The sequence below is a fragment of the Apium graveolens genome, chromosome 11 (assembly GCF_009905375.1).
Source record: "Apium graveolens cultivar Ventura chromosome 11, ASM990537v1, whole genome shotgun sequence".
Lineage (NCBI taxonomy): Eukaryota > Viridiplantae > Streptophyta > Magnoliopsida > Apiales > Apiaceae > Apium > Apium graveolens.
In genome coordinates this window covers 109,462,926-109,484,233 of record NC_133657.1, presented here as the reverse complement: position 1 = coordinate 109,484,233, position 21,308 = coordinate 109,462,926, and positions in this window count along the sequence as shown.

Below are 21,308 nucleotides of genomic sequence, written 5' to 3'. Positions count from 1 at the left end.
GTAATAAACAATAAACAGGATCATTAGCAACATTGGACGTTCAATAATGAAAATGGTTTCAATCTGTATAAAGATCAATATGGCATTTCCAAGCTTGGTTGTTAGGTAATGAAGAATTGGATAACAAAGGAATCAACATTTCAGGGTTCCAAGGATTTGGTCTTTTAAAGCATAAGATACAATGGTTTGAATGTATAAGCAATCTAGTTCAGTGTTTAATATTTAGTTTGTATGTATTTATGGAGTAGTATCGTATATTTGAGGTTCGTATTTGGGTATACAACAATCAATGGTCTAGAAAGAATCAGGTTACGGCTCAAGATCAATAACTGGAATCAAGGTTTAGGGTTCAGTGCTTCAAAGCACTTACAATATAAAACAGGAATATCAATCACGATAATGTCTCGAGAAAGTTCAGAACACTTGCCTGGTATTAGCTTACTACACTGCACTCGTTTCCAATCTCAACCGTCTTACTCCTCAACTACCTGTTTCCCTTTCCTACGCCTTGCCTATTCTGCTCACATATCATAAGCATCTATCAATATTTAACTCATAGGATTCTATTCAACACATACTTCTATCTACCCTTCGTTTCACCCAAATTCGATTAACGGATTGAAAGTTACGCAATAAACCAGTAAACATCGAATATACAGACCGACAGTCAACCAACAAGTCACATATAACACATAACACGTCACATAATCAATGATATATCATTTATAAATAAGTCTCGGGTCATAAACAGGCTTTTAGGTATTTAAAATGATTTTTAAAACATTTTTCGGAATTAAAACGGGTCGTTGGATTAATTTCGGGTAATAAACAGGGTTCGGTTGGCCAATTCTGGCTCCGAAACAATTTTATAATAATTATCGAGCCTTGGAAGTAATTTAGAATAATATTTTAAAGCTCGAAACTATTTTTTGAAATTTTTAAATCATTTTTAAATAATTAAATCTAATTAAATAATTAATTAAAATCAATTAATAATTAATTAAATCAATTAATTAATTTTCGAATTAATTGACCAATTAATCAATTAAAAATTAACTGAAATTAATTAACTAATTACTTCAGATTTATTTTTAAATTAAAAATAATTTTCGGAATTAAAATAATAATTTTTAGAATTTTCAGAAATTAAAATCAAATTTTTATAATAAAAATAAATAGGAAATATGATTTTTGAATATTTTTAAAACAAGAATCCTATTTTTGCAAATTCGGGAAAGTTCAGGGACTGAACTTCACCATCTTCAAAAGTACAGGGACTAAACTGCAATTTTGCAGTTCAGTCGCTGGAAAACGACGGGCTCGCCGGAGAACTCGTCTCCGGCACCGTCACACCTCCATCTTCTCCAGATACACTCTACACAACATCAGGAATCTATATCTGCAATCAAAATTCATCCATAACCCCAGACTTGGTCGGAAATTAGCCAAGAACATCGTCGGTTTCCGGCGAACATCGGAAAATTTAAAAACACAACTCCCTTCGATTCAGACATCCTCTGTTAACGAGCTATATACCAATCGATTGCAAATTTCATAAGGAACACAACCCACTATAAATCAACAGCTAATAATCCCTAAATCAAAAACCCCCAAATTTCAATTGAAAATATTCATACGGGTTATAAACCCTAATTTTAAAATTCGAAAATCAAACTCAAATTTGAACATGTTATTGAACTCCAAATCAGACGTATAATATATCAAAATCATCAGGAAAACAAGCTCTACAACATGCAATCATCAAATCATACAAACAATCATCCGAACAAAAATTCATATTTTTAATAAAATTAATTCGAAAATAAATAAAAATATAGAAAAATATCCTTGATTTCTGCAGTAAAACGAAGCTCAGAATCTGGTAGAACACTTCAAATCCTTCGTTTTGGTTACTCTTGCTTTGAAAACAGAGATCGGTAACGCTTTCGTTTTGCTGTTTGATTCTTAGAACAGTTTGTGAAATTAGGGTTTTTCTCTGAAAATTATAAAATTAACTATCTGCAAATGATTTTGATACGAGATAAAATACGGGAAAAGGCTATTTATAATTACAGAAAATTAGTATCCCATTGGATCATTCCGGATATAAAACGATACGTTTATTTATAAAAACTGATCCAAACGGTATCGGTTTTCGGGATAATTATCCAAATCAGTACAATTTGTACTGCGGTCTTGGTCTCAACGCCTGGTTACACGTATTACGAGGTGATAATTGTGATAGTTTAATAAAAAGCTCCCGTTTATCGAAAATACGGGTTTTATTGATTTACCGAAACGAATATTGTATCGAAAATGTTGCGCCGGGACCCGCGCAGAACAAACCGTACGCCGGATCGAAAAAGTCGAAACATGGAATATGCTCGGAATATTATAATTAGGTTAGGAAGGAGTTCTCGGAAGTGTTTCGGGTTCCAAAAACGTAACAACGGGTGACGTCGGTTGGTTCCGTTTTTATAAAATAGATTTTAAATACCCGGAAAAATATTTTATAAATTTCATATGATCCTTATAAATCCATAAATCAACATAATAATAATTAGGAAGATATGACAATTATCTATATTTTATTTTAGACATATAAAAATTAAAATACTCAATTAATGTTATTCTTAAATATCCAAACACAGATAACACTTAACAATTAATACACAAAATAGATACTGAACACAGATAATAATTATTTAATAGAAAAAATAATTACACGATATATCCCGGATATTACATCCTTCCTCCCTTAAAAGGATTCTGTCCTCAGAATCTCCTAAGAAAATAAATGAGGATACTTTTCTCTCATATCACTTTTTAACTCCCAGGTTGACTCTTCAACCTTTGGGTTTCTCCACAATACTCTTACTAGCTTTACCACTTTATTCCTCAATACTTTCTCTCTTTCCTCTAGAATTCCTATCGGACTCTCTACATATGACAAATCCGCCTGAAGCTCTATTGGCTCATATTCTATTATATGCCTGGAGTCTGGATTGTACTTCTTAAGCATTGATACGTGAAAAACATTATGAATATGCTCCATGCGCGGTGGTAACGCCAACTTGTAAGCTACTCTGCCAACGCGCTTTAGGATTTCAAAAGGTCCGACATATCTTGGACTTGGCTTCCCTTTCTTTCCAAACCTCGTTAGTCCTTTCCATGGTGATACTTTCAGTAATACCAAGCTTCCTTCTTCAAATTCCATGTCCTTCCTTGACTGGTCTGCATATTTCCTCTGACGATCCTGTGCGGCTATTAATCTCTTCTGGATAATTTCAACAATTTCCTTTGTCTGCTGTATCAATTCAGGTCCAAGTATTTTGCGTTCTCCTACTTCGTCCCAATACACTGGAGATCTACATTTACGTCCATAAAGGGCTTCATAGGGTGGCATCCCAATGCTGGCGTGATAACTGTTGTTATAAGCAAACTCTACCAGAGGTAAATGCTCGTCCCAACTTCCTTTAAAATCAATAGCACAAACACGTAACATATCCTCGATTGTCTGGATCATTCTTTTACTTTGGCCGTCCGTCTGCGGGTGATAGGCCGTACTAATATTCAATCTTGTTCCCAAACATTCTTGAAAACTCTTCCAAAATCTTGAATAAAACCTTGGATCTCGATCAGATACAATAGACACTGGAACTCCATGACGAACTACGATTTCCTTCAGGTACATATGGACTAACTTGTCGAGCAAAAATTTTTCATTTATAGGCAGAAAATGAGCTGACTTGGTAAGTCTATCCACTATAACCCAAATGGCATCATGATTAGCCCTTGTCCTTGGTAATCCAACTATGAAATCCATGGCAATATGTTCCCACTTCCATTCTGGAATCTCCAATGGCTGTAACAATCCACTTGGTCTCTGATGCTCTGCTTTAACTCTCTGACAGGTATAACATTTGCTAACCCATTCCGCAATTTCCCTCTTCATATCTGGCCACCAATAATTCTCCTTTAAATCTCTGCATTTTGGTACTCCCTGAATGGATGGAATATCTTGAACCATGCGCTTCCTGTAAAATTTCATTCTTCAGCTCCGTTACTGGTGGAATCCAAATTCTAGAAGAAAACCTCAGAATACCTTGATCATCCTTTTACGTACATAATTCTTCACCTACCAAACGATTTAGATCTTGATCCATTACATCTTCCTGACATTTCTTTATTTTCTCCAATAACTCCGGTTGGAAAGTCATACTGTACACTTTCGCTTCCTCAGGCTTGCAAACTCTAATTTCCAATTCCAATTTCTGAAATTCCTTATATATCTCTTCAGGTACTGATAACTCATTTAACCTTTCCTTCCGACTTAACGCGTCTGCTATAACGTTTGCTTTACCGGGATGATAATTAATCGAGCAATCACAATCTTTGATCAATTCTAACCATCTTCTTTGCCTCATATTAAGTTCCTTCTGGGTAAATATATACTTCAAACTTTTGTGATCCGTATAAATCTCACACTTTTCTCCATAAAGGTAATGTCTCCAAATCTTCAAAGCAAACACTATGGCTGCTAGCTCCAAATCATGAGTAGGATACTTCTATTCGTGTGGTTTCAATTGACTTGACGCATACGCAATCATCTTGTCGTGCTGTATTAGAACACATCCTAATCCTTTGTGAGAAGCATCGTTATAAATTACGAAATTCCCTTGATCGTCTGGAAGTGACAAAACAGGTGTCGTAATTAATCTTTGCTTCAATTCCTGCAAACTTCCTTCGCACTTATCGTTCCATATAAACTTTTCATTCTTTCCTGTAAGCTTTGTCAGTGGTGTTGCAATCCTTGAGAAATTCTGGACGAATCGACGATAATATCCCGCCAATCCCAGGAAACTTCTTACCTCGGTGGGTGTTCTCGGTCTCTCCCAATTCGTAATTGCTTCGATCTTTGCCGGGTCCACTTTGATCCCTTCGTTACTGACTATGTGTCCTAAGAACTGAACTTCCTGTAGCCAAAACTCACACTTCGAGAATTTAGCATATAACTTCTTTTTCCTTAAAATCTCCAAAGCTGTTTTCACATGTTCCGCATGATCCTCTTCCTTCTTTGAATAAATTAAAATATCGTCTATAAACACAATAACGAACTTGTCCAAATACTCCTCGAAAATTCTGTTCATCAGGTCCATAAACGCTGCCGGGGCATTGGTCAATCCAAAAGACATTACTAAAAATTCATAATGTCAATACCTTGTTCGAAAAGCTGTCTTTGGTATATCTTCTGGCTTGATCTTCAGTTGATGATATCTCGATCTTAAATCAATTTTGGAGAAGTACTTGGCTCCCTTCAATTGGTCAAACAAATCGTCAATTCTAGGTAACGAATACTTGTTCTTGATTGTAAGCTTATTGAGTTCTCTATAGTCGATGCACAGTCTCATGCTTCCATCTTTCTTCTTGACAAATAATACCGGGGCTCCCCACGGGGATATGTTGGGTCTGATTACTCCTTTCTCTAACAACTCCTGCAATTGTTTCGCTAGCTCTTTCATCTCAATGGGCACCATTCTGTACAGGGCCTTGGATACTGGTTCTGTTCCAGGTGCTAAGTCGATCGCAAATTCAATTTCTCTATCTGGAGGGAGTCCTGGTAACTCGTCGTGAAACACGTCTGGAAATTCATTCACTACTGGAATATCTTCAAGTTTTGCTGGCTCCAGACTTCTGTCGATCACATATGCTACGAAATGCTCGCATCCTTGCCGTAATAACTTCTTAGCTTGAATCATTGTTAAGAACTTCTTTACTTGCTTCTGTCCCTTGAACGTTACTATCCGTTCGTCTGGCGTTTGCACCATTACTTTCTTATTTCGACAATCTATCTGGGCATCATGCTTAGATAACCAATCCATCCCTAATATAACGTCAAATTCTCCTAACATAAATGGTATCAAGTCTACACAAAACTTACTACCTGAAATCTCAATCTCATAATTCCCGCAAACTCGGTTAACAGATACACGCTCTTGATTTGCTAATTCCACAGTCATTATTTCATTTAAATACTCAACTGGACAATTTAACTTGCTAACAAAATCTTGTGAAATAAACGATCGGGTTGCTCCCGAATCTATTAATACTTTGGCACATAAATAATTCACATTAAGCGTACCTGCCACGACATCCGTATCTTGGATAGCATCCTTCACAAACATGTCAAAAACTCTAGCCCTTGGAGTCTCATTCACTGTTGGGGTAGATCCCATAATCCTCAATGCATTACTGACTGGGGCTGGTGTCTTACAATCCCTGGCCATATGTCCTGGCTTTCCACATTTGAAGCACGTAAATCCAATGGCTGGAACCTTTACTGTTGGATTTCGGATAGGCTGATCCTTATATGCTGGCTCTCTTGCTGGCTAATTTCGGCACTCCCTCGAATAGTGCCCTTTCTGGTTGCATTTGAAACAAACTACATTCAACTTATTTCAAACTCCCCATGCTTCTTCCCACATACTTGAAAATCTGGAAAAGTTAATCTCAACTGATTTGGCTGATTCGCATTAACTGGAAAAGTACCGTCTCAGGTCTCCTTTCCTTACTCGACTTTCTGTTTTCTTAGTATGAAATGTTTCATCCTTCTCCCATACTTGGGGTTATCTTATACGTTAAAATCCTTGTTTTCCACTTTATTATGTTATGGGCTCCTTCTTTCTTAATGGCAACCTCCCTGACTATCACATTCGGGGTTTGCCCTAAATCTTATTCCTCGAGCTATGGATTTTATCTAAGATCCAGTCCTTACGCTCTTAAACGTTTGGAACCCAAATTCTGTAGGAATACCACGTTATTCCCTTATCATCTTTCTTGGTATTAATCTCTTCTCCAGTCATTGACTCTCTGCCTTCATTCATCACTTTTTCTTGGCACAATAAGATCTTTTTCGATAATTCGGGCTGTATTGCAATCTCAAACAGCGTTTCGGTACCGGCTCCGGTTACCTTCACTTCTATTTCCATTTTCTCAAAATCTCTTATCAACTCTCCCAAAGACATTTTCATCTTGAGTCTCCTCTTTATACTAAGGGCATTAGCCACCATTTTGGCTTTCCCTGGATGATAAAGAATCTCATAATCGTAATCCTTGATTAGCTCTAACCGCCTCCTCTGACGTATGTTGAGCTCTTTCTACGGGAAAATGTACTAGAGCACTTATGGCTTAGGTAAATCTCGTACTTCTCTCTATACAAGTAGTGCCTTCAATCTTTAGGGCAAAACTATTGCCACAAGTCCAAGCTCATGGGTCGTAATATCGAACTTTATATTCCCTTAATTATCTTGACGTGTACGCGATTACATTGCTGTGCTGTATAAGAAGCACCCTAATTCCTTATGCGAAGCGTCACTACCCATCACAACATCTCCTTTCCATCCGGCAACGCCAACATAGGGGCCATCACCAATCTTTGCTTCAGTTCTTAAAAGCTGTTCTCGCATTTCTCTGTCCATTCGAACTTCTCAGTCATACGAGTAAGCCACGTTAAAGGGGCTACTATCTTTACAAACTTGAACGAACCTCCGATAGTGACCGGCCAATCCTACCTCTGGTAGTTGCCCTAACCATGGTTATCAATTCCACAGTGGTCCTTTATTCATTCTTGTCAAGATCCTCCACGGGATCCTCCTTAGCAATAATCCCTTCTTGGACAACATCCTCAACCGCTACATCCTCAATATTAACATCATCCGGTCCTGTGTCAGGACGCTCTATCGGATCCATAAATTGATCTCCAATTAGTAATAAAACATCATCGCGCGGTTGCTCCTCAACCTCAGGGTTCAGAGTCCCGCTACCATATACTATAGAGAACTACGCTTCTATCACGATATTTACAATGATTCCCATAAGGGTTTTAACTGTCAGTACTACGTTAGGTAGCCCGACTATGAACTTGGAAAGAGTTCTTATTTATCTTAGTGAACTTATTATTTTAATGTCACATCATCTCTGAGGTTTATAACGCTTGGCTCTGATACCATTTCTGTAACACCCCCAAATCCGGGGTCGGGGATTCGGGTTATCACGAGTTCCATTTCCCTTATCAATACTTAATCTTAACAGTCAACCAACTACTGCGTACTGTGACCCCATAATATACACACACACACCACAAGTTATAGTCTCAGAGATGAATATCAAAAATAACACAAGTCATTTTATTCCACAATTATAAACCATTTCACCATAAAAAGGGTTTCTAAATAGTTTACATTTCCTTGCCATTATTACAATTCATAAATATACATAAGTCCGGTATAACAAAAGTTGAAAGCCTAGCCTATTGGTAGATCCTACCTCAGCAACATGGCATCAACGCCTACAGGAAACTGCGGAACGCTTCCTAACCGCTCACGAATTGGGAGCTTGATCCTGTTCATCTTGTCTATCTGTTGTTGTGTGATGAAAGAAGAAAGCAAGGGTGAGCAACAAGCTCACCGAAATAATATGTATAATAATTAACAATATATGAGCATTCTCATAATACTCATGAAAGTCTTGGTCAAGAAGAAATGAACCAAGCTGATATCTTAACGCGACCAAGTCGCAAAATATTCAGTATATATATATACATATATACTTTTCACAAACTTTGAAGTCCTCTGACATGTATAATATACACAGAGTTCCAGTTTATAACTGTATAAAAATATCGTTGCAAGGTGATCTCATATATCTAACCTTGTCTCAACATTTTTCTGAAAATCTTTGTCATGCATAAGATAATCATTAACTAGATATAAGTTGAAAAGATGAAGTTACAAGATACTCCAATATACTTATATCTTTTCCAAATACTACTTGAACTACCACCGTTCAAGTTATAATCAATTTCAAAAGGTCATCACACAGATGAGACTACAAGATAAGACTTGAATAGATTCAATCTTTGAAATATTATTGAATGAAATGAAGTTACGAGATACTTCATTAAGTCCCGATATATATATATCCATATATATCTCTCATACATTTCCTAAAAACCTCTGTCATGTAAAGTATGAACAGAGTTGCAATATCCAATGAATTTGGAAAGAAAAGAATTTTGGCATAAACCCGATATCTTGCTGATCAGGCAAAGATACCAATAAGTAATCTTTTCTACTGTAGATGGATGAATTCCTCGCCGGTCATCACCCTGGCCGCATTCGGACCTCGCGCTAAACCGTTACCCGGCCACTCACGCGTGGATGGACTGTCACCCAGCCTCTTACACCTTCATAGACCGTACCCCGGCCTGTCGCTTATGCCGACTCAATCAGATGGACTTACTTCCCGAACATTGGGCAAGTAATCAAATTGTTGTCTCAAAATAGCAACCATGTTGCGAATATAAAATACACCACAGAGCCGGATCCCTCAGGTTTTGAGCGAATATTTAAATCCCCTTTGAAAGGACGATCTTAAATATAAAAATGAGTTTTCGGATCGGCTCTAACTTTTAAAATCATTTTGAAGACTCACAAACATTTTTAAGAATATTTGGAATAATGCTGATTTAATAAATTAAATCAGTCCCGATATATTAGAAAATATCTGAATATTATTATTTAAATAATATTCCCATAAGGATAATCCTTATAAAAATAATTGAAGTAAAAGTTTTAAAACTTATACTTGAAATGAATAATAAATAACCAAAGATATACTTATACGAAAGTACTATCTTTATTTGAATAATCGAAAATAAGTTTGATTATCGAAACATTATTCTTTAATAAAATAAAAATATTATTTAATAAATATGCGGAGTCATAAGTCCTCAAATAAATATTCAAAATAATATTCATTAAATAAAATAAACGGAGTCTTAAGTCCTCAAATGAATATTCAAAATAATATTCATTAAATAAAGTAAACGGAGTCTTAAGTCCTCCAATGAATATTCAAAATAATATTCATTAAATAAAGTAAGCGGAGACATAAGTCCTCGAATGAATATTCATAATAATATTCATTAAATAAAATAAATGGAGTCTTAAGTCCTCAAATGAATATTCAAAATAATATTCATTAAATAAAGTAAACGGAGTCTTAAGTCCTCGAATGAATATTCAAAATAATATTCATTAAATAAAGTAAGCGGAGTCATAAGTCCTCGATTGAATATTCATAATAATATTCATTAAATAAAATAAAGTTATTGAATAAACCTTATTCGATTAATAGTTTTGAAAACTATATCAATATATATATATATTATACTCGGGAACATCGACTCCCGGTTTAGAAAAATATTCACCTTTGGGTCCCCTATACTAAGGGTATACGCAAATACTGCTTGTCTCTAACATAGGTATTATGCAACTGAATCAACAGATATATGTATCAAGATTACGAAACAGGCATGCATATATACCATATCACATGCTCCAATATATCGCAAGAATTTTCTAATTAACCATCATGCATCTATCACAAGATAATGCATATACATATGTATATATCACAACAACAGTATAACGGGTAGAAAACTTGCCTGAGTGTTCCCGGATAGACTTAAGCTTAGAGTGGGTCCGATAACCTATGAACAACAACATAAGTCGGAATTAAACCCCGGTCGCTTAAGAAACTAGACTTTAACCAATTAGAGCCCAAGCGTTCGCTTTCGCGCTTAACGATTCACTTAAGTCGCTCGAGTACCCTCGGCTCCACCATTTTTAATAAATTAACCATTAAGAGTTTTAAGGCGATTCTTTCGCGAGTACCTTACCAACTGCCTAATACACTTAACATAATTGTTTCATACCCCAATTAGTCATTTAAAGTCCTTAACCAAGGTTTCAAAGTAAGATGAGGGGTAATGGTTCATTCGCGAAATGCCGTTACTTAAAACGGTCGTTTCTCCTAAACCGTACATCGGATTTAAGCGAAACACATATCAAAACGAAGCTCGTAACATGAACTATCTAATCATTGGAATGGTAAAACCTAACAGTGAGTTCACGGGTCCTAATGTTAAGAACAAAAACAGTCTAGGGTAATCGGACATTACGACGGCTATGTTTACGCGATTATCAATTTCGTACAACTCCAATTCAATTCACAATCAACCCACAATCATCACCATTCCACCATCATTCAACCACAATACAATATCATTCAACCATAACTCAATATCTCAACTTATTCATCTAAACCAAGTCAAAAAATGTGGCCAAGAACTTTAAATCCAACAAGTATCACTCCTAACTCCAAAATCAACAAAACCACTTACTAAACAAAGCCCTAAACATAATTACACACCCATTACACTAACACATCATCTAAACATTAGGAAATCCAAACAACAAAACTTAAGACTAAGATCATGAAGAGTTATACCTTCCTTGAAGCTTTTAATCCATGAAAGATCCTTGGAATGCCCATGGAAGCCTTAATCTAACCTCCTACAAGCTTGATCTTTCAAAGAAATCAAGAACACAAAAATTAATTTCAAGAAAGTACTATTCACCATCTTCTTGAATGATTTATAGGAAATGCTAGGAAAGGATTTTGAAGCTAAGATTCCTAGGAAGTATGTAACTTAACTAGGAGAAGCTAGGATAATTACCTTATAAATTAGCAAGTGGAGGAGCTTGGACTTCCCATTTCTTAAGAAAGAAACCGAGATCTTCATGAAGAAAAGAGAGAAAATGAATTTTTTTGCTTGCTTGGTGTATTTGTGTGGTGTTTTGTTAACTTGGTTAGTTTAGAATTTACCATGGTAAATAATGCTTGGCTACAAATCAACCAACAAAACAATCTCACTTGTCATGCTTATGTCACCTTTCTTATGTCATCCATTTTCCACATGTCTTTGTCTTGTGGTTTGATGATGTCACAATCCTTGGCTTCTTGTATAAGCTTGTCTCTTGGTCGCTTATTTGTTTTACGGTTCGCTTAACTTTCGTTCGCGTTTATCGTTTGAGGGATCATACCCGGGATCTTATTACTTGGGTTCCCTTATCCTTTCTCAATTCATTATATTCCTTTTATGATCCTCTCTTATAATCCTTGAATTTAAATCCTTTTTATCCTGTTACCTTATACTCAATTCTTTCGGTATCTGGTGGATTTTCGGGAAAAATCAAAGAATTCGAATTTGGATTCTGACGATCTTTACATACACTTATATACCACATAGGGTACTAATAATATCTCAGAAGATCAATAAAAGAACCCCTACATAGTGTGGTATGAAAAGTTTTCTTATTCAGCATAATCAGCAAAATTACTATTCATAAGGGTTTCAAAAATTCCAAAAATTGGGGTTATTACAGTCTCCCCTCCTTAAAAGGATTCCGTCCCGGAATCAGATAGAAAATGAATAGGGATACTTTCTTAGCATTGCACTTTCTAACTCTCAAGTAAATTTTCCCACATTGTGGTTCTATCATCAAACTCTGACTAGTTTGATAACCCTTCTCCTAAGCACTTGTTCTTTTTTCAATCTATAACCCTTCCTGGTTGCTCCATATAGGTTACGTCTGGTTGCATGTCTATGCGCTCCTATGCCCCCATTTATCTGGCATTCGAATTACACTTCCTTAACATTGATACGTGGAACACGTTATGAACTTGCTACATGTTCGGGGGTAGGGCTAGCTCATATGCTAACTTCCCAATACGACTTAATATATCCAAGGGTCCAACAATTCGTGGGCTTAGCTTTCCTTTCTTTCCGAACCACATCCATCCTTTCCAAGGGAATACCTATAACAGCACTAGGTCCCCTACTTCCTATTCTTTGTTCTTTCGTGTCAAATCAACATACTTCTTATGTCCATCTTGGGCTACTACCAGCCGTCCTCTGATTAGATCTATGATATCCTTGGTCCTTTGGACTACTGCGGGTCCGAGCATCTTGCGCTCTACAATTTCATCCTATCATAAGGGAGATCGACATCGTCTTCCCTCAAGGATCTCATAAGGCGATACCTCGATACTGACATACGATCGATTATCATAAGAAAACTCAATCTGCGTTAAGTGATCATTCCAAATTTCTTTCAAGTCTATTGTACAGACTCTCATTATCTCATCTAGATCTACAACTTTTGCTTCTCAATACCCACTCTTTTTCAGTTCGTAATCGTTACTATCTTCCGTACCAAATACTATATTGGTTACAGTTTTGCTCGTTAGCGTTCTATAACCTTTTAATAACCACGTCAACCTTAGTATCACAAATGAATTTCCATTCCGAATGCCACCATACTTGGTACCACTTCATCTCTAGCTGCCTCCATCTTCGAAAGCTTGGTCCTTCACGTAGAAGTAAAAGAATTTATTGAGAGATCACTATGATCATGAACACTTGTTCTATTGCATAGTTAGTACAGAAGGTGGCCAGCCTTTAGTACTTGACAAGCAATTAAATAACATGTGGTATCCTACTAGGCTTCTATCACACAGATAGATAGTCATTTGGCAATACCTCCCCTTCTGGAAGGGTTGTTCTTCTCAGCTTACATGAAATGAAAAGAAGAGAAAAGAATGAACTGAAGAGAATTGTATATACAAAAAAAATTTATTGCCATAAAATATCTGGCTTGGAATCTACCTCTGAACTATAGAGGTTTGTCATAGGAGAACAAAACATATATGTATTTATATCAACATCAAGTATTATAACATCGTATTTCACATGCCTAAATATTTTTGCTATTCCGTCCATCATTCTATGGACCCATGCTCTTCCTCGAGCTTATACACAATCACCTTTAAAACTCCCTCGATATCAAAAATCGAATCTGGGATCTCATTCTAGACATCATCGTTACTAGAATTATATGCTTGCATCGCAACCTTCCTCGTATAGTAATACGACTCTCTATTGATAAGAAGGAATAAATATTCAATAGGTACATAATCGACCTAGTTTTTCTATCAAAGATAACTTATACGTCAGCACGGCCCGATTAGTGGTACTCAATCTCAACATCCATTCCAATACAACTCTCACGGTTGTAATCAGCTCCTTACTCGCAGAATCATTGCGGCATTACTATGGTCCACCACTGACCTACTGTCGTCATTCACTTTCCATGAAATCTTAATATCTAATCATACGGAGTCCTTACATGTCGTATAGAATTCTTCTAAGGAGTTAACATAATCACCATTCATAATTCATGAAGAACACTCCAAATTCTGACGTACTTTCATGACATGAAGCAGATAAAATTACAGAAGAGTTTCAATCAAAGCAACGATAGCAGGTTAATACCATTCTTAATCACATGCCTTAAATAGAAGACTTAACTCAAAGGTTCGTCTAGTCCTTTTTGAAACATGGTCCTGACTTATCTCAAGATAGTACCTTCTGAGATAGATAGCCCGCTCATGGCGATTACACGAATTAAACCTTTACCAACTACTATTACGGTTGGGTATTGCACAGTCATTAGAAGGAATGTCAATCTTCCAAACCATAATACAACCTTCACAGCTTTAACCATCATCACTGTATTCCTTTGGCACAAGCGCCTATAATTATCCTCTTACCTTTAAAGTGTCGGCCACCTCTTTGGCCTTTCCTGATAGTAAAATTTCCTTACAGTCAATGTCATTTTAACCACCTCCAAATAAATTTTCTACCTCATTTCAATCACTGCTTATGTGAAGATGTTTTCCTTAAAATCTGATGAGTAAGTAAAAAATATCACCATTTTTCCATAAGTTATTGCCTCAGTCTTTATAGGTTAATCACTGTCACGACTGACTCTCAATCATACTTAGAACATCTTTTATCTTAGGTCCTAATTTCCCTGAATAATTTCGACCTTTACTGGTTCGATCCATACTTTCTCGTGGTTTAACACGTGCCCCTCTTGGCATCATTATAATTACGTCATATTTCCTTTATCGACATTTCTATTCTTGAGAATTTTGAATATTACCTTTCTCCTTCTAAAACCTCTAAGGTTATCCTTGAATCGTTCCTCCTGTATTCCCTAGATACAGGGCATATCAAGATACCATTTATTAATACCAGAATCATTGTCTATATACTTCTGAAAAATTTCTCCACTGATCCTTAAAGGTTGTTATTACCTTAATCCTTTCCAATTCATACTATCAAGACTCATACTATCCTTATTAAGGGTGAAATGCCAACCTTTATGCATTCCCCTAGGATTAATTTTAAGTTACCGATGTTCTATCCTTAATTCCACCTTTAAAAAGGTACATGCATCCTTCCATGGATAAATCAAGTCATATATCCCTGATAAGGGTGTCTTATTCAATCATTCCCACCTCAATAGTATATGCCGAATTTCACAATAACATATGTATTCAAAATGAGGTCAATCAATATGGCCTCCAAAAGATAACAACGGTTATCCGCTTTTCTTGCCTAAATTGGGTAACGATAACAAGGATGTTCTGGAAGATATTGGTCGTGTTCAACGTGAACTTCTTCTTAATAATTCCTTATTTACTTTTGTTGTTTATCTCAACAGTCATCTCAATGTTGGGATATCTTTCATACCTGGCTTCCCCCTTTATGGGTATCAAGCCACCGGTCTTTCACTTCACATTCTTGAAGGTCACTTCCTTCATCCAATTTTCCTAATTTCTTACTTTCTTGTCTCCTCAGTCTATCCGCGTCTCATTATTTATCCTTCGAACTATCTCAAGGTTTCCTCGAATCCTCCCAACTTACAGGGGATAAAATATATGTGTCTCTTATTCCTTTAATCATCAACTTTAACTCATGGTGAATCACTCTCATCCTGACGATCACATACTTTTCTATTTCTATTACTATGATTCTTTAGGGTTTCCTCATACCCAACTCCCTTATCATTCCTCAAACTCTATTGCCTTTTTCCACTTCAGTTTCTTTTTATTTTCCTTTCTCTTACAATCATTTCACGAACCCACTAATCATTGACTTCAAACATCATGTCGTTCTGGGATTCTTGTCCTCCAGACGAATCTTGACAACTTTTACAACTTAGATTCATAATTCATCATACTCTTCTTCCTTTGTTCTGGCTCTAAAGCTTTTACACTATCTCCATAACCTTGGGAAGTACTATCCTGAAAACAATTGACTGAACTTAAATCAGTTTATTATAATCTCTTGCTCCGTGCCTTCCTTGGCCTTTCACCAGCGGGTGGCCTCTCTCTTAGGAGGGTAAGTGACAAAAATAGTCTTTTGCGATTCGTCAATCATTTAGAATCTCAAATGATTCCTATATTTCCTTTAGCCAGGCTCTTGCCTCGACTGGGTCAGCTTGTTCCTTGGAACTCTGAGAGCTTAGCGACTTAAAGGTCCTGAAAGAATTTCTCGCCGCATTGTTTCCTCAGGGTGGTGGTTGGGGATAATAGTCTAAGTTCTGTTTAGGCAGGTCCATGAATTGCCGTATAGGAGTACCGTCTCAGGTCTCCTTTCCTTACTCGACTTTCTGTTTCCTTAGTATGAAATGTTTCATCCTTCTCCCATACTTGGGGTTATCTTATACGTTAAAATCCTTATTTTCCACTTCATTATGTTATGGGCTCCTTCTTTCTTAATGGCAACCTCCCTGACTATCACATTCGGGGTTTGCCCTAAATCTTATTCCTCGAGCTATGGATTTTATCTAAGATCCAGTCCTTACGCTCTTAAACGTTTGGAACCCAAATTCTGTAGGAATACCTCGTTATTCCCTTATCATCTTTCTTGGTATTAATCTCTTCTCCAGTCATTGACTCTCTGCCTTCATTCATCACTTTTTCTTGGCACAATATAATCTTTTTTGATAATTCGGGCTGTATTGCAATCTCAAACAGCGTTTCGGTACCGGCTCCAGTTACCTTCAATTCTATTTCCATTTTCTCAAAATCTCTTATCAACTCTCCCAAAGACATTTTCATCTTGAGTCTCTCCTTTATACTAAGGGCATTAGCCACCATTTTGGCTTTCCCTGGATGATAAAGAATCTCATAATCGTAATCCTTGATTAGCTCTAACTGCCTCCTCTGGCATATGTTGAGCTCTTTCTACGGGAAAATGTACTAGAGCACTTATGGCTTAGGTAAATCTCGCACTTCTCTCCATACAAGTAGTGCCTTCAATCTTTAGGGCAAAACTATTGCCACGAGCCCAAGCTCATGGGTGGGGATATCGAACTTTATATTCATTTAATTATCTTGACGCGTACGCGATTACCTTGTTGTGCTGTATAAGAAGCACCCTAATTCCTTATGCGAAGCGTCACTACCCATCACAACATCTCCTTTCCATCCGGCAACGCCAACATAGGGGCCGTCACCAATCTTTGCTTCAGTTCTTAAAAGCTGTTCTCGCATTTCTCTGTCCATTCGAACTTCTCAGTCATACGAGTAAGCCGCGTTAAAGGGGCTACTATCTTTACAAACTTGAACGAACCTCCGGTAGTGACCGGCCAATCCTACCTCTGGTAGTTGCCCTAACCATGGTTATCAATTCCTCAGTGGTCCTTTATTCATTCTTGTCAGGATCCTCCACGGGATCCTCCTCAGTAACAATCCCTTCTTGGACAACATCCTCAACCACTACATCTTCAATATGAACATCATCCGGTCCTGCGTCAGGACGCTCTATCGGATCCACAAACCGATCTCCAATTAGTAATAAAACATCATCGCGCGGTTGCTCCTCAACCTCAGGGTTCGGAGTTCCGCTACCATATACTATAGCGAACTACGCTTCTATCACGATATTTACAAGGATTCCCATAAGGGTTTTAACTGTCAGTACTACGTTAGGTAGCCCGACTATGAACTTGGCAAGAGTTCTTATTTATCTTAGTGAACTTATTATTTTAATGTCACATCATCTCTGAGGTTTATAACGCTTTGCTCTGATACCATTTCTGTAACACCCCCAAATTCGGGGTCGGGGATTCGGGTTGTCACGAGTTCCATTTCCCTTATCAATACTTAATCTTAACAGTCAACCAACTACTGCGTACTGTGACCCCACAATATACACACACACACCACAAGTTATAGTCTCAGAGATGAATATCAAAAATAACACAAGTCATTTTATTTCACAATTATAAACCATTTCACCATAAAAAGGTTTTCTAAATAGTTTACATTTCCTTGCCATTATTACAATTCATAAATATACATAAGTCCGGTACAACAAAAGTTGAAAGCCTAGCCTATTGGTAGATCCTACCTCAGCGACACGGCATCAACGCCTACAGGAAACTGCGGAACGTTTCCTAACCGCTCACGAATTGGGAGCTTGATCCTGTTCATCTTGTCTATCTGTTGTTGTGTGATGAAAGAAGAAAGCAAGGGTGAGCAACAAGCTCACCGAAATAATATGTATAATAATTAACAATATATGAACATTCTCATAGTACTCATAAAAGTCTTGGTCAAGAAGAAATGAACCAAGCTGATATCTTAATGCGACCAAGTCGCAAAATATTCAGTATATATATATATACATATATACTTTTCACAAACTTTGAAGTCCTCTGACATGTATAATATACACATAGTTCCAGTTTATAACTGTATAAAAATATCGTTGCAAGGTGATCTCATATATCTAACCTTGTCTCAACATTTTTCTGAAAATCTTTGTCATGCATAAGATAATCATTAACTAGATATAAGTTGAAAAGATGAAGTTACAAGATACTCCAATATACTTATATCTTTTCCAAATACTACTTGAACTACCACCGTTCAAGTTATAATCAATTTCAAAAGGTCATCACACAGATGAGACTACAAGATAAGACTTGAATAGATTCAATCTTTGAAATATTATTGAATGAAATGAAGTTACGAGATACTTCATTAAGTCCCGATATATATATATCCATATATATCTCTCATATATTTCCTGAAAACCTCTGTCATGTAAAGTATGAACAGAGTTGCAATATCCAATGAATTTCGAAAGAAAAGAATTTTGGCATAAACCCGATATCTTGCTGATCAGGCAAAGATACCAATAAGTAATCTTTTCTACTGTAGATGGATGAATTCCTCGCCGGTCATCACCCTGGCCGCATTCGGACCTCGCGCTAGACCGTTACCCGGCCACTCACGCGTGGATGGACTGTCACCCAGCCTCTTACACCTTCATAGACCGTACCCCGGCCTGTCACTTATGCCGACTCAATCAGATGGACTTACTTCCCGAATATTGGGCAAGTAATCAAATTTTTGTCTCAAAACAGCAACCATGTTGCGAATATAAAATAAACCACAGAGCCGGATCCCTCAAGTTTTGAGCGAATATTTAAATCCCCTTTGAAAGGACGATCTTAAATATAAAAATGAGTTTTGGGATCCGCTCTAACTTTTAAAATCATTTTGAAGACTCACAAACATTTTTAAGAATATTTGGAATAATACTGATTTAATGAAATAAATCAGTCCCGATATATTAGAAAATATCTGAATATTAATATTTAAATAATATTCCCATAAGGATAATCCTTATAAAAATAATTGAAGTAAAAGTTTTAAAACTTATACTTGAAATGAATAATAAATAACCAAAGATATACTTATACGAAAGTACTATCTTTATTTGAATAATCGAAAATAAGTTTGATTATCGAAACATTATTCTTGAATAAAATAAAGAATATTATTTAATAAATAAGCGGAGTCATAAGTTCTCAAATGAATATTCAAAATAATATTCATTAAATAAAATAAACGGAGTCTTAAGTCCTCAAATGAATATTCAAAATAATATTCATTAAATAAAGTAAACGGAATCTTAAGTCCTCGAATGAATATTCAAAATAATATTCATTAAATAAAGTAAGCGGAGTCATAAGTCCTCGAATGAATATTCATAATAATATTCAGTAAATAAAATAAACGGAGTCTTAAGTCCTCAAATGAATATTCAAAATAATATTCATTAAATAAAGTAAACGGAGTCTTAAGTCCTCGAATGAATATTCAAAATAATATTCATTAAATAAAGTAAGCGGAGTCATAAGTCCTCGAATGAATATTCATAATAATATTCATTAAATAAAATAAAGTTATCGAATAAACCTTATTCGATTAATAGTTTTGAAAACTATATCAATATATACATATATATATTATACTCGGGAACATCGACTCCCGGTTTAGAAAAATGTTCACCTTTGGGTCCCCTATACTTAGGGTATACGCAAATACTGCTTATCTCTAGCATATGTATTATGCAACTGAATCAACAGATATATGTATCAAGATTACGAAACAGGCATGCATATATACCATATCACATGCGCCAATATATCGCAAGAATTTGCTAATTAACCATCATGCATCTATCACAAGATAATGCATATTCATATGTTTACATCACAACAACAGTATAACGGGTAGAAAACTTGCCTGAGTGTTCCCGGATAGACTTAAGATTAGAGTGGGTCCGATAACCTATGAACAACAACATAAGTCGGAATTAAACCCCGGTCGCTTAAGAAACTAGACTTTAACCAATTAGAGCCCTAACGTTCGCTTTCGCGCTTAATGATTCACTTAAGTCGCTCGAGTACCTTCGGCTCCACCATTTTTAATAAATTAACCATTAAGAGTTTTAAGGCGATTCTTTCGCGAGTACCTTACCAACTGCCTAATCCACTTAACATAATTGTTTTATACCCCAATTAGTCATTTAAAGTCCTTAACCAAGGTTTCAAACTAAGACGAGGGGTAATGGTTCGTTCGCGAAACGCCGTTACTTAAAACGGCCGTTTCTCCTAAACCATACATCGGATTCAAGCGAACCACATATCAAAACGAAGCTCGTAACATGAACTATCTAATTATGGCAATGGTCAAAACCTAAGAGTGAGTTCACGGGTCCTAATGTTAAGAACAAAAACAGTCTAGGGTAATCGGACATTACGACGACTATGTTTACGCGATTACCAATTTCGTACAACTCCAATTCAATTCACAATCAACCCACAATCATTACCATTCCACCATCATTCAACCACAATACAATATCATTCAACCATAACTCAATATCTCAACTTATTCATCTAAACCAAGTTAAAAAATTTGGCCAAGAACTTCAAATCCAACAAGTATCACTCCTAACTCCAAAATCAACAAAACCACTTACTAAACAAAGCTCTAAACATGATTACACACCCATTACACTAACCCATCATCTAAACATTAGGAAATCGAAACAACAAAACTTAAGACTAAGATCATGAAGAGTTATACCTTCCTTGAAGCTTTTAATCCATGAAAGATCCTTGGAATGCCCATGGAAGCCTTAATCTAATCTCCTACAAGCTTGATCTTTCAAAGAAATCAAGAACACA